We start from the raw sequence: 11,502 nt of genomic DNA on the forward strand, positions 1-11,502 counted from the left end.
TTACTAAACATGGTGTGAAGCCCAAACTGTCTGCAAAAGCTTGGTTAGGAAAACCATCAAAGGGCTCTCATAATCTTCAACATAACCGAGTAAAGCAGGGAGCACCAGGTTCTGATCTTCCTCAGCTACCTTTTTATTTTGTCAAATCTTTGAACGGATTGGAACTCCCCTTAAGATAGAGCCTGTCCATCTATCTGACTATATCTCAAAGCCTCGAGTCCATTTTGCTTGTTGCTCAAATTGTGGAATATGATGAGGAAGGTACAGGGTCGCTGATTTTGACTGGGTTAAGGAGCGAGCATGCGGCATGTTTTCTTAGTTTTGATACACCTATTGGTTTTCATCTAAAGACAGATTAGTAGCCAGCCTTCAAAAATCTCTGTTTGTTGAGAATCCTTCACACCTCGGGTCATCCAATAACATGTTCATCTTGCTTCTATTTTGAAAGTAGTCCAAAGGGAGAAAGTAGAAATAGTGCATGACCCTGCGTCTTGGACAATTGGCTCAGCTTTTCATTGATGACTTTCGTATGTTCTTCATAATTTTTTGAACTACCTGACAGGGAAGAGTCAAGTGCATCAGTCTTAGTAGCACCTGCTTGTTCCCTGGCACTTAGTGTGAAGGTAGGACAACTCTCGTTGCAGTTGTTGTCAAAGCAATTCAAAATGTTCTCATCCATGCTCATTTTACTATGCCCAAAACAGTATAAAGATACACATTTATATGTGAAAATAGGTACTGTAGAGCAGTGCTTAGCATGGCTTATTATGATAGCAGGTGGTTTTGTCTGGTGATAAATGCGAGTACACATCAGATTAAAAGCATCAGCATCATCATCATCATCATCCCTCTATCCTCTTTAATGAAATCCCTACAAAAAAATGACCTCTTATTAAACATTGTTTACAGAATAAACATGTTAAACATGTTTGCTTTCTTATAAAATACTGTTCCCCATTGCTGTACAGGCAGAGCAGGGTGAGGACTCCTTTACAATATTAGAAAATTTAATCTGTGCTCAGATGATGCCCTGCTTTTTTCCAGAATGACTCTCTCTTTGGATGCACAAGATGCAGCTGTTCCCATGGCAATGTCAACTTGCATTTTCTCTCTTTATATACAGTACCTGTTTCTAGGTCCCTTCTTCATTCTCCTTCTTTCACTACCCCTGTTGGCTCAGAATTCCTATCACTGATTTTCACTGACTAACCCAAGATTTTCATTATGATGCTATTGCAGAAACCCAAACATCTCCCCAAACCTGAGGACCCCTTTAACATGAGGTTTATGTGACAAGAGGCTTCAAAGAAAATTCATCATAAATACACAAATACTCAAAAAAGTTTAAAAACATAATAATATATAATTTAATTCTGGCGTCATTCTAAAAATGTCTTAAATGTCCACATCAGTCTGTTCTTTTGTGGTCATACCAGATAGTGGAAATAAAAGAAGATGAATACATATCAATCTAGTTCATTCTGTTGTTTATAGGTGAAGTTAAATACTGTACAGCTCTGGCACTGGATTTCTAAAGTATTATTATGCAATACTATTTGCATTGTGACTCTACTTTCCCATGTTTTCCCAACTCACTGAGAAGCACACAGTGGAGGGTGGCCACCTTAACTTTACTCCCACACAAGTCGATAATCTTGTTGATAGTGCTGCAGCCTCCCTGCGCACGACACTTGATACTGTTGCCCCTCTGAACAAGAAGGCAGTGAAACAGAGGAGGCCCCGTGGTACAGCTCGCAGCTCCGCTCCCTAAAGCAGGCATCACAAAAACTGGAAAGGATGTGGTGCTCCACTAAGTCAGAAGAGTTTTTCCTAGCCTGGGAAGATAGTTTAATAATGTATAAAAAATAAAAAAAACTGACAGACTGGTCCATGCATTTGTTACTTCCAGGTGGGACTGTACTATAACTCTGTACAACAATATGTGTCACTGCATTCCAAAATTACCCATATGACCATTACAAAAACAGTTTGAGTGTTTTCTGATATGCTATTTAGTGAAATTTAAGTAACTAAAACCAGGGGCATGACTGTATTTAAGGCTAAAATGAACTGATGTTGGTAAAAGAGAACACAAACCAGGGTTTCTGGTGTTACGAACTGGATTTTCAACCATTCATAGTTGTGGTATATAGATTAAAGAAAGGTCCATTTTCACATGACTTCACAAGAGGAAGACTAGTTTTAAGCATTTGAACAAATACTGTTAGCTATAGTTTTGTGGTGAGAACAGCTTTTACTGGCTCCATACCTTAAGGCACTTTGGCAATGGGAATTAATTTTGGCCGTGGCTGTGGCCACATGGCTTGCCTGCCTTCTGTTTGAATCCAGACTACACATAATGTATGCCCTCCATCACTGTGAAGCTCTTGTCATTGTTTGATTTCAACAAACTGTGGAAATACTACAGGATCAGATCCCACAACTAGACAATTTAAACATAAACTTAAAGTAAAAACCAATCAAAAATATTAATTTGAATGGAAAGCCTTCACTTTACATTCTAATTTAGTTCGGTAATGATGTCCTTGTTAATTTTTGTCTCTACAAATACATTTTGAGAAATGACACCTGGACTAGTGATTCATAAAAACAAACTAAACTGAACTTCGTTGAGTCAGTGTCCTGACTTGTCACTCTGACGTTGCTAAGCCTACATAACCATCACTTATTATAATGTTCTCCTTTTTGGTAAGACCGATGACTCACTGGCATCACAGTCTGTAGTTTCATGTAAAATTTGAATGTGTTTCTGCAAGTCTTTTAAGTCTAGCCAAGTTAACACTTGAAGCACACTAAAACCTCATATCAAACAGCAGCAGCTGCAGAGAAGCCCCAAGCCACCTCAACTTAATCCAATTTGACTGGCCATCACTGTGGGCGATGCTGGATGGAACATTATGTGAGGCGGATAGAGCTTTTTACTCTGCATTAGAGGAAGGAGATTTATCATTGTACATATGACTATTCTGTAAAAATAACAAATTGGTCAAATGTTAATATTTTTGCTGTCATGTCCTACGGTGCTTTAAGTGATGAATAAACTGGCATAAATTTTTGTGATATACAAAAAAAAAAAGACTGGATGAAAATCATGGCCCTTTTGCTGAGCTGACAGATGTTTTATTTTTAATATTTTCAGATAAAAATGCATCATTGGCAAACATAAACTGTTAAATAAATATCTTACTGTGTGGCAAATTATTTGTATTTCACCCTTTTGACCTTGTAATCCGTTTTTTTTTTTCTTTAAGGGCAGATGTACAAGTTGGACAACCTCCATTCTTGGTGTCTTGATGCTTCACTGCCTGCACATAATTTGGAAACTGGTGAATTTTCTGAAGTGTCTGAGCTCCAGTGATGGAGAAGGTGCAGAAATACGCTTTTAGCTAATCCTTGCCAAACATATCAGACATCTGTCACTTGCAGTGTGGGCCAGCCTTCTGCCTCGCAAGCTCATTTGGCACTTAAAACTAAAGATTTCGGAGACATTCTTCAGATTATGCTGCTATATATCTCACTCCATACTTTCATGGTGCATGTACTTTATTCTCTCTGCCAACATATCATGGGCTCCCTGTGGTTTAAATGTCAGAACAATGCTCATTCCAACTGAAAGAATTAACTTACAGTCAGCTCAGCTGGTGAGATGCAAATGATAAGATGCACCGTCAGGCAATAACTCACCTGAGCTGCAGCACTGTGTAAACAAGTAAGATGTAAACAGATGCAGAAACACTGCGGCATTGTGATGACCTCAAAACAAACAATTAGCACCATGGAATTGTTATGTGAGAGAAAATATGCCATGATCATTCTCTATTTTTGACAACAACAACAACAACAACAAAAACCATGAGCAGGTATTGTTCATTTATTTTCACACAATCAAAACATATTTTATATTCTGTCACATTCTCCTGCTCTGTCTGTTTCTCTCTCCCTCTCTCATAACAGATGGTGAGAGGGATATTCAATCCCGGGTCAGGTGCACACAGAATGGATATTGTGAACAGCAGTAACTCATCTCAACTCACTGCAGTGTCATGGAAGAGGGTTCTTCACTACAGCTCAATCTGAAGAACAAAAGTTTGCTTAATGGGATAGCTTTGCAGTGCTTGACATGGTTGTGTTAGCACGGTAACTGTTGCTTCATGAGTGAGCTCTAATGACCATAAAGATGTTGTGTGATAATGGCTGAATAACAGGTGCCTCTTTTTGTGCAGCGCTGGGCTTTTCTCATTAAAATGCTGCTGTGAAATTAGCAGTAATATCAAGGAAGGAAAGGAAAGAAAGACAATATAAGAAAGACAGCAATGCAGTAAATCTGATTATCTACAGTATATTATGTTTCCACTTGGCCCATGTTGGAGATCTCAGCTCCTGAGGAACAAAAAATATCCCATGAAACAGACAGAGGACTGGTAAGTCAGCTTTAAAACACCCAGGAGTTAAACTAGTGTAACATTCAGATAGAAAGCAGCTCACAGAGATTATGTAATGTTGTGTTGACAGTTCATTTGATAGTGATGTGATAAGGTGGCCCTGTTTGGTTTTTGCCTGTACATTAAGTCAACCCCATTAAGTGAGTTCAATTGGTTCAAATGATCAAATCATACTGCTTTAAACTGTGGGGGAAAAGCCCCACAATCTTGTGCCTAAATTGGGAGGTTTGAAGGCAATGAGACTCAGTGTGCCTTGGACATATAAAACTGAAAAGCTTTGGCACCCTCTGCTGTTAGTGATTTCCAGATGGCAGCTATTTACAAAGACCTGCTGTAGTGATGCAGACATGGCAGGAGGAACGTCGAGCAGCCTGACAGAAAGGACGAGTGAAATTGCTCCGCTGTAAGATTTCAGAACACTGTTAATCCTACCATTGAGGTGCTTTTTAAATTACATTTCTTTATTTTAGGGGAACACATCTCATCTGGATAAATATTTCACACTTTGATGGGTCATCACATGAATGTACACTTCTCTATTTAAAACCAGTTTTGAGGGGAAAAAAAAGAGTAAAAATCTTTGTTGTTTTGTTTTTTGTTCAAAATTCTTTTCCCCAGGTGATTCCTGAAGCAACACCTGACTAATTGTTGCTGTTGGTTGTTTCATATTCCCTTACACTTTGCACCTTCCCACCTGCTCCCAAGAGTGCTGCACATTTGCTCAGTTGTTATTTGTTGGGGCAGCAATTGCCGACATGTTGTGTAGTGTGCTCTGGTGAACTAAGACAAACATTAATTGGTGGCACTGCATCCTCTGCTCTGTACCTGCTGTGAGTCCGCACTGTGCTTCGGTGTGGCAACCTCATCATCGCTCCCATCTGAAATCTCCTCTGACAGGGCCAGCAGCACCAAGCTCCTGGTTATCATTTATCATCCCAGCAGATTGGCTCATGTAACATGCAGCAGACTGATGGGTCATCCTCGTGCTGGGTACCTGGCTGGAATGAAGCTGTGGCGACTCGTCTGCATGACTGGAGAGCTGAGAAATGGAGAGGAGGGCTTGTCATTAAAAAGAAAAGAGGGATTCTTCTAATTCATCTTGCTAGTCATTGTTCTGCCGTATAGTACATCCTTCAGACAGCCCTGATATCATATTAGCACACCTGCAGAATCCCCTAGAGGAAAGCTGAGGGCTTCTTAGTGGTGTTCCCTACCAGCTCCCTCGGAGATGTACACCAGAGATTACCCCATTAATATATCCCACTACTCACTGGGGAGGGTGGGGGAGCTCACCTCCAAAGCACATCTGTAGAACACCACAGGTGGTCTCCTCTCCACACAGGGAGGTACCCTGATGGGTTTTCAGGGCTCATCAGCTCCACTGAGAATGTATGGTGGGCTGTGCTGGCTGGGTTGACCCCTGCAGTGTCACGTTCGCCTTATCTGCTCTTCCCATTTTTAATGCAATGCCATGCAATAATAAAAAAACAAAATTTAAAAACTTTTCATCTTTACTTCAGTTCATATATTGTGAATGCCAGGGCTGATCACAGGGTGAGGGCTGACAGGTCATCTTTAAGTCATAATCTGATAATGATAGCACTTCTTAAGATCTCAGGCAATAAATAAATACTTGTTAGCACGAACTACTACTTTGAAAAGGTTAAAAAGAACGTACTAATTAGTTATGTTATAAAGAGGACTGAGCTGCTCCATCAAACAGGAGGAGACTTTTTAGACTCATTGAGATATTTCCTGTAGCCTCTAGACATTAATGAGCTTAATTTAGTAGCAATTCTCAACTACGGAATATATCTCTCCCTCCCTTGAATGTCACCATGGATACTGGGGGCGGCTGTGGCTCAGGAGGTAGAGCGGGTCGTTTCCTAACCGGAGGATTAGCGGTTCGATTCCCGGCTTGTCCAGTCAACATGTTGAGGTGTCCTTGAGCAAGACACTGAACCCCCAGTTGCTCCCGGTGATGTCACCGGTGGGTGAGTGCTTGGGAGTGCGAATGGGTGAATGACCGAATAATGTGAAAGTGCTTTGAGTGTGCTGTAAAAAAAGCATATAAAGGCGCTATACAAGTATAAGACCATTTACCATACTGACTCTTACTCAGTGTTAATGGGGCAGACATGGACAGTTTTGCTTTGATGACATATTGAAGTATTGGCTGGCCTTCACCAGTTTTAGATGAAATATGATCTTAGACACAAATCTAGATGTCGCTGCCCAAATCTGTAACATCAGTATAAATGTTAAAGTGATTTTTACTTTGCATTTCATTGTTTGGCATCCAACGGCTTTAGCTGTCTAAATGTTACTAAGTGGGTCCACTTCTGGGATGGACACACAAAGATTCTACAGTAATATTGCAAGGTGAGTGAATTGTGCCAATATTATCACAGGTTTAATGAACTAAGCTAGTGTGCAAAATAATTTAAACAAATGTAGGATTGTAAAAATATAATAGTGAGGATTCCATTCTTACAGTTCACATTAGACTTGGTTTTAAAATACATCCTGGGTGATCAGATCCCAAGTGATCAGCAATAAATACAAGTGTAAACAACCACCAAGATGGATTGTGATCTGATCACTGAAAACACTTGCCGAGGTGACACTAGTAGTTGTAGCCTTTTGATATTTAAGCAAAAGTGTCGCAGCAGTAGCGAAATCTGAACACAGGTGGGCACCTTAGAGATTTATGTATATTGGCAGGTGTAAACAGTGATGTGTCTCGGCTGTTCATGTGTCTTCGGATCACCAAGACACATTTTAATTCCGAGTCTAAATACGGCCTTTGATACATACTCATTCTAATTAGGATTAAATTTGTCAAAACACAACCACCCGTTCTGATAAATTATATGCATGTTCGACTAGTTATAACGGGACTGGAATGAGGCAGGTGTAGGAAATTCTCTGCGAGGTTGTGCGGCGTGATCTAAATGGGCTGTCTGGTTGTGATGACAGAGGCACAGTTTACCATGACTATTCATGCTGTTGAAAGCAGCTCTGTGGACAGATGTGATCAGCAGAGGCAGTGTCTCCCTCCAGCCCAGATTGACAAGCCAGACCAGACTCAGGAGATGGATATCACAAGGGACAGCTGAAGTGCAGGAAACCAGTGGTGCAGGCAGTTTTCAGCCAGCCTCATTACAGTGGACAGGTTGATCCAGGCAATTGCTTCTCAGACAAGGTTTTCTCCAAAGCGCTAATTGCGTAATTCAGTATAGGATGACGATTATGACACAGCTCCCTAGTGTAAAAAAATGACTATACAGAATTGGGATGTTTGTTTTTACCTGAGCAAAACAAAGGTATGTGTAAGCTGTCTTATAAAAGCAGCATTAAAACCACGAAGTGGGGGATATTTATTCAAAGCATTTGCAAACCAAATTCCTTTATGTACATGTCAGACAGGCTACATTAGTCAGAAGTGTGATTGTAAATGAAAAATGTATTCAAAGTGTGTACACTACAATTGTAATCACAGTGAGTAACATGAAGGAAGCATTTAGTCTGCTCAGTCACCTCATCCTGCGACACTGTTTAATGCTTGTCTACTACTCCACATACAGGAAAAGCAGCACGTCAGTGACCATGTACGGTCTGTCGGCATTTCACTGATCTCTCATGTCTCACTCACCATGGCAAGAGCATAATCACTGATCATTAATCTTTATTATACAGCAGAGCCACTGCAGCATTCAAGTCATCAACCATTTACTCAAGGTCATGTTAAAAAAGAAAAGAACAAAAAATATATATTTTACAAAGATTAATAAATCAAAGTGTTTGCCCTCAATCAAAATGTAAGTGGAACACTCAGCATTGATTGAGGTGTCCTTATTTTTTTTTTCCAGAGTAAAACCATACTGAATTCATATTTCATAACCCATCCAGAGACATTAAAGGGATTCAGCTGAAAGATGTTTACTTTTAACTTACAGTGTTTTCAACGGATGTGGCAACTAGGAATTCTGAGGCGGGTTTCATCTACTGTGCTCTGGGAATGCAAGCAGTTGTCCTCAAACCTGCCGTGAGAAGAGCAGATCACTGGTCAACTTATTGAGTAGACACTCATCTCATGTGTACAGACCATTTGCTAAACCCTTCCCCTGAACAGTACTTGTCAAATCATAGTTTAGTAACTAAAACTAGAAGTTGAGGTTTACATGGGATCTAAAATGATCCATATTAATGAGTTTGCATGGTTTCTTTTTTTTTTTAGCCTTTTTAGATTGGTTTAATATTTTAAGATTTGTCTTAGAGTATAGGAGACAAAAGCATGAAGACCAATAAAGAAACACTGAAGAAGAGATTGCATTAAGATACAGAACAGAGGGTAGCCCAGATGTGATGTCAGGACTTTGGTAAATCTGCAGTACTGTGCATTGCTATATTTCCACAGTTTGGAACCTGGTGCTGGATCATGATTCAGGCTAACTTTAGCTGCTCTCTGTCACTCCAGTGATGTCAGCCAGCATTACCTGAGATAGCGCTGTATAACACTTGCCAAATACATTGGTTAGTCCTCTTACTAAAAGCCTTTTCTGGGGGGGCTGTGGGGGTTTTGGGGGAGGGGCTTAAATGGTCAGTGAAAAATGTAATGCTATTGATTGGTTCATGTTGCTCTGAAATGATTTCTATCTTAACTTTATGTAACTTACAGTGTAATATTTTTTTAAATATTTACCTGCCTTCATAAAATCCATACACACCCACTGGGATGTGGGCTCGGGTTAAAAACCTTGCAATGTTCATTTAAAAAATAAAAGCACATATGCCGGTATAAATTATTTACGGAGTTGTGGTTGTCCTGTCGACGGCAAATTGTGAGATGCTTGAAAAGTTTCTTAACACTTCATTTGAACGATTACAAAAGAATGTCAGTCTCCATTGTCTGCCAGGGAGGCTAATTATTTTATCAGAGAAATTTTAATTAGCTGTATCTCAGAGATGTCCACGGAGCTACAAAAGCTTCAGTAGATAGAGGTAATGGTGTATGTGAGGCTAGAACTATGTTTCACATAGCAAAAAAAAAAAGAACTACGCAGGATGAATGAGAAAACCGTGCTTATGATGATAAAAACGAACATCTCTGTGTGACATTCTGCAGTGTGCTCGGTACAGCTAAAGGGAACATCACTATCACTGTGGAGCCTGTCTCACAAGGCAGTCGGTGCATTGCATGAATGTTCTTAGTTGTAAAAGACTCACCAGAATCTGATTTCTACATGTAGCAGCGAAAGATGAACATGATGAAAGGTTTGTGCAACAACAGTAAGATCATCAATACATCCAACTTTGCCTTGTGCAGATCAGGGTGCATAATGCCTGATGTTAATTTTACTGCAGTGAAGCAGATATCGGGAGTTAAAAGTGAAGGTGACAGTGATTTATTAGTGGTTCAAGATTGATTAGTGAGATTACAGCCCACAGAAGACAATGGCACATGCTAACACCAAACACAGAATTATGGGGTTAACTCACATTCGTCTCTATTATTAATGACTAATCAGCTCTTTTTCAGGCATCTTCAAGATTGTCAGTTTTTTTCTATCCAACCCCCTCACTTCCTCATTTCAGGGTGAAATAAATTATAGACGAGAAAATGAAAACGTGGTAGGTGATTTGTTAGAAAGATAGTTTGTTTTTGTGTCCATTCAGAATTGATAATTGCCAAGGTGACCTATGATCTCCTTGATTAACAAGGACAGAGTCGTCAATCCCGACTGCTGCAAGCCTGTTTCTGGAGCCCTTTGTCAGCATGATTTGCCTGCCTTTTGTACTGAATGAATCACACCAGTATGCTGTGAGCCATATTTTGTTCCCTATAGCCTACTGGGAAAAAACTGTGAAATTATAATGATTTTTCTTAATGTACTTGTTGGCATGTTAACGACAATAACAAGGGAGGTTGTGGGTTGATCCACATTAATTGACATGCTCCATGACTAAAAAGAGTAGGGTTTTCCAAAAAACACAATGTGCCAATTTGTAAAATAAAGTATGGGTACTGTACTATAGTTCTAAGTCTGTCATCCAACCCGCTGTTTCAGATGACGTTTTCAAGTCAAGCAGTGCTTGTCAATCTACAGTGTGGGGGCAGCGACTCATGGAATATTTACATAGTCAGAGAAGGGGTTTGTGGGAGTCTAAAGCCTGGTGGTTGGAACCACATTCAAAGAAAACAGTTAAAGGCCCTGAGGATTCATACAGTGTAGCACTGTCTCTGACACACACACACACAAAAAAAAACTGCTGGGGAAAAAAATACCTTGATTTAAAATTCACTTCTAAATCCAGCCACGGAAAAGGAAAATAGGCATGTGAGTGGAATATAAAGCAGAGCTGTATGCACCGCACTGGCATAGCTGAGGTCACACATGCATGACAGGCCCTACATATTTTTTTTCCTAAATGATAAATTCCAGTTATGAAATTGTGCCTGTTAAAGCTCAGTGGTATCTTGTTCCAATAAGGCTGCAAGGCAAGCATCTGCACAGCTCACAAACAGGTTTCCTCACTTTAGATTTCCACTCATATATTCATCTTCACAAGAATCATTCATATTATGCCTGGTTTCTTACACATGTATTAAAAATGAAAGTGAATTTATTATTATTTATACAGAGCCATATGGTAAACAAGTAAATCTGTGGTTGAGAGATTTGGTTTGGTGGATGTCAGCAACATTTCTTTAAAAGGAGGCATCTGAAAAGTAAATTCCTTTGAGTAGACAGCAGACTGGTATATTTAGCATCAAAAAGACCCGGGAAGGAAAGTAATGACAGATGCTGATAGAAAGCACACTTGTCATCATGGACATAATATGATATTGTTGATGTTTGATTGCCTTTTTTGTGACTGTTTGAGGCAGCAGCTACTAATAATACAAAATAATGCTCTTTAAAATTTCCAACAAAGTGATAAAGTGGGGAAAACTTTTTTTTTTTTTTACTTTGTTACCCATATGATGATTTTATCAAAAAACGCCAAAATATTATCAAAACAACCTCAACAGTGC

At 39.6% G+C, this 11,502-nt stretch overlaps 1 long non-coding RNA gene across 2 annotated transcripts in view; it reads right to left on the reverse strand.

Annotated features, from left to right (window-relative positions):
* Positions 1–3,933: 3,933 nt before the first annotated feature.
* Positions 3,934–11,502, reverse strand: part of LOC109961930 (uncharacterized) — a 77,472-nt gene continuing 69,903 nt past the window's right edge. Inside the window, exons 2-4 of one of the 2 annotated variants that reach the window (XR_002275193.1) lie at positions 8,421–8,506; positions 5,757–5,906; positions 3,934–5,502 (exon numbers count right to left, since the gene is read on the reverse strand). This is a non-coding gene — a long non-coding RNA (uncharacterized LOC109961930). Of the gene's footprint in view, positions 5,503–5,756; positions 5,912–8,420; positions 8,507–11,502 lie in introns of both variants that reach the window. The other variant, XR_002275192.1, reaches the window with a different exon arrangement.

This window comes from Monopterus albus, unplaced genomic scaffold (genome assembly GCF_001952655.1).
Source record: "Monopterus albus unplaced genomic scaffold, M_albus_1.0 scaffold60.1, whole genome shotgun sequence".
Taxonomy (NCBI): Eukaryota; Metazoa; Chordata; class Actinopteri; order Synbranchiformes; family Synbranchidae; genus Monopterus; species Monopterus albus.